This window comes from Pteronotus mesoamericanus, unplaced genomic scaffold (assembly GCF_021234165.1).
Source record: "Pteronotus mesoamericanus isolate MK-2021 breed Mesoamerican mustached bat unplaced genomic scaffold, CSHL_Meso_final contig_53, whole genome shotgun sequence".
Lineage (NCBI taxonomy): Eukaryota > Metazoa > Chordata > Mammalia > Chiroptera > Mormoopidae > Pteronotus > Pteronotus mesoamericanus.
Window position 1 is genome coordinate 7,985,653 of NW_026555195.1, and position 3,893 is coordinate 7,989,545.

The window sequence follows — 3,893 nt, forward strand, 5'->3', positions numbered from 1 at the left end:
GTGCTGGGCGCTACCAGCCTTTCCTGGCGCCTGCCCTCACTGCCTGAGGGTGGAGTGGCCCCTGTGGGAGACAGGTGTTTCGTCCTGTGCAGGGAGCATCTGCGTAGGGGGCGATGACGGCTTGGCGCCCTGGCGCGGACCCATGAGGCCCCCAGGCAGGCTCTGACCCGGTCGCTGAACGAGACCGCAGGCTCAACGGCAGCTTTGCCTGAGCCCTGCAGCCTGGGTCACTCACGCCAGGGGAAAGGAAGCAGCTGACCTCTGCCCACATACCCTGTCCCAGTGGAAGTGACCCTCCTTGATGCGTTGTTTCCGCAAATGCTGTTGTATCAATAATAAAACGATTGTCTCTACACTATACTTTGTTGTATCTGATCTTTTAGAGATTTAGTCGTTGGACCTGCATTGGTTTTGAAATTCTTTCCCTCCCAACGTTTCTGATGCCTCCACAGGTCACATTGTGTCCTGTCCTCATATCTTTGTTGCAGGCTGATTTCCTGTCTCGTAGGAATCAGGAGAAGGGCCCTAGCTAGAAATCCCCTGCTGGAATCCTGACCATGCACTTAAATAGTTACAGGGAAATAAACGAATGATTCCTCCCCTTAGGAGCTTAGTGTCTCCATCTGTAAACCAAGATGATTTAAATCAGAATCTTGTTATGACTTTTCACCCTGAGCACACAGGAACTGTGACGGGGCCTTAGAAACTGTTCCGTGAATCAGAGGATAGCTGAGGTGCGGGCTCCATCAGATTGCGGAGGGAACTGGAATTGGGGAGATTTGCCCGTGTTTCATGTTGGAGACTGATCTCCCAGGACTCTTCCTAGTTTGCTCGCGGCTGAAAGTGTCCTGTGCAGGGCTTGTTTTAAATGCAGGCTTTCAGGCAACCCCGAGAACTCCTGTATTAAAGTCTTCACTTTAGCAAAGTCTCCAGGTAATTTACATGCACATTAAAGTTGAAGTGAGGGCTGAGCCTTTTCATGAGATAGGCTTGTATCCAAGCCTACCATTTTGATAGGCCACACTGATGGAATGACAAGGGACAGTTTCCTAAGGACCATGACATGTGTGGAACTACCCTCTGTCCACAAGGAGAGCCCTTTACATTTATAATTCCGAGTAGGTATTATATTTTTTTATTGATCTCCTCTTTTCTTACCCTTCAGCTTCCAGAATAGGGTTAGGCTTGGGGATTTCTACAGCAAAAAACAAGATGAACAAAAAAAAAAAAAACAAAACAATCTTGATCCTTTTTCTCAGTGCAGATTCAATTAATTTATAAAGTAACGTGGTTTTAGTTTTCCACTTGAGCTCTCCTGCTGCAAATCGACCAACTGTGAATTCCTCAAATCTAAACAAGTGTCAGTCTTCATAATCAACAGACACGTTTATGGAAGGCCACATTCAGTGCTTGTTGCTTCACGTGTCAAGAAAATACGAAGCAACCGCGGTGCTTTCAGGAACCAATGGTCTGGGCCAGGAGACCACAGGAGAAGCTGTGTCGTCCCTCCCATTCCTTGTCCTCCCCTGGCAGGGGTTTCCGGGCTTCCTCAGGCTTGGCTACAAGAAGGACGTCAGGCACATGGCATGGCCTCAAGGGCCACCTGCCCAGACTGAGCCCCGTGCTTCCAGTTCAGGGCATGATGTATGTTCTGCACGCACTGAGGAATGAAACCCATGGCCGCGTTGCCCCAATTCCAACATAGCTGTTCTTCTCCCAACTTGCAGCCATTGCTTCCTGAAAAACAGTCCAGTTTGAAGATTCTGGTGTCCAGAAAACCGAGAAAAAGGCCTCTGCTAGTGCATTAACTCTAGATTCTGTTTTGTTTTTTTTTTTGTTTAGTTTTGTTTGTTTCTGCGTCAGTATGTTTATGTTTTCTTATTAAGGATATACATATTTAAAATTATGGTACCTGAGGCTTCACGGAGGCGGAGGAAGAATGGAAGTCACACTGACCTCCTCCCAGGACCAATCTGGAATTACAACTAATTGTGGAGAAATCACCTGGAACAAACAAGTGAACAATATCAAGAGAGGAGGCTTTGCAAGAGAGGAGCCTTATAACCTCAGACAGAAGAATCGGCTTTAGCACTACCTAACTGGTAAGGAGTACCGTAGAGAATCGAGAAGGAGGGCTAGAGGCCCACAGGCGGCAGCACCAGAAGGATATTGTAACAGCCAGTTGAATCCCCCTGAGAAGACTGGGGCCAAAACCGTCAGCTGGGACCCCAGACTACAGCACCAGAGCCGAAAAAGTACACAGATAAGAGCCAGCTGCGATAATTGGCAGGGTAGCTCTCCGCCAGAGACGATCACCTGGAGACACAAAAAGCCATTTAAAGGGCCAACACACACATTTTAATTTGCAGCCAGTTCCTATGGACTCTGGCAAGAGTGGGGGCAGAGTGGGCTGGAGACGTCAGAGAAGAGACCGGGGAAGGAGGCTTTGGGGACAGACTGAGAGAGTGGCCTGTGGGATCTGGGTGCTGAATCCTTCTTCATATGGCAGCAGCCACCGGGCTCCGGAAGACCACTCCTCTGAGTTTCAGAAGCGTGAGAGCACCCAATAACCCACCCACAGGAGGGACTCAGGCCTGCCCCGGTGGTGCCTAAGCCTGAATGCTGAGTGCAGAGTGACTAGATTAACAACTGAAGGAGACAGCCACAGGCAGTAGATTTCTGAAAGTCTTGAAAAGACTGCCTAGGTCAGACAGGGTGAACAGCTAACATCATTAGAAGCAGATCCAGATAGAAAAAACAGCAGTTTCCTACCATAGAAGTACACACCACCAAGTCAGGAAATCAAGACAGATCAATTTAAGAAGCAGAAACAAAAATGAAGAGTCTCACAAATAATGGGATGTCAAAGAAACAACCCCCGATCAAAGGGAAAGGAGGAATCTCCAGAAAGAGAACTAAATGAAATAGAGGCAAGGGAACTATCAGATATTGAATTCAAAACAACAGTTCTAAGGAAGCTCAGTGAGCTCAGAGAGCTCAAAGTGATTACCGAAAATTACAGGGCAACTTCAAGGAACTTACTGCAAACTATATCAGCATGAAAAAGGCGAAAGATTCATATGATCTGAAGAGAAACCAGAGTATTAAAAAAAAGAAAGGACATAGAAACTATCAAGAAGAGTCGAGAGGAAGTGAAGAATACAATTTCAGAATTGAAGAACAAAGTAGAAGGAATCAAAAGCAGGCTAGATGAAGCCAAGGATCAAATCAGTAAGTTGGAGGACAAGGTAGAATAAAGCTCCCAGAAAGACCAAGAAATTGAAAAAAGACTCCAAAAGAATGAAGAGGCATTTAGGGAAATGCAGGACAACCGGACATGTAATCATATCCGTATAATAGGGATACCAGAAGGAGCAGAGGAACAAGTGATAGAGAACCTGTTCGAAAAAGTAATGATGGAAAACTTCCCACATTGGAGGAGAGAAAAAGTCACAAAGTTAAGAAACACAGAGGGTCCCAGGCAGGCGGAACACAATGAGGCCCACTATAAGACACATCCTCATTAAATAGGCAAATCGCAAAGACAGAGACTCCTCAAGGCAGCAAGGGAGAAAGAGGTAGAAACATAGGAGGGAACGCTGATACGCCTAGCCATTGACTTCGCAACGGAAACACTGCAAGCTAGAGGGGAATGGCAAAAAAATATTACAAGTTAGGAAAAGCTAAGGCCTGCCTCAGGGACTGCTCCACCCAGCAAGGTGCTCAATGAAAACGGAAGGCAAAATAAGGATTTTCCCAGACAAAAGACAGCTAAGAGAATACACCTCCACCAAACCAGCACTACAAGATATGCTAAAGGGACTGCTTTAAGAAGATGAAGAAAAAGAATGAGAAAGAGAAACACAGGTACAAAGGGAAAAAATGAGTAAGTG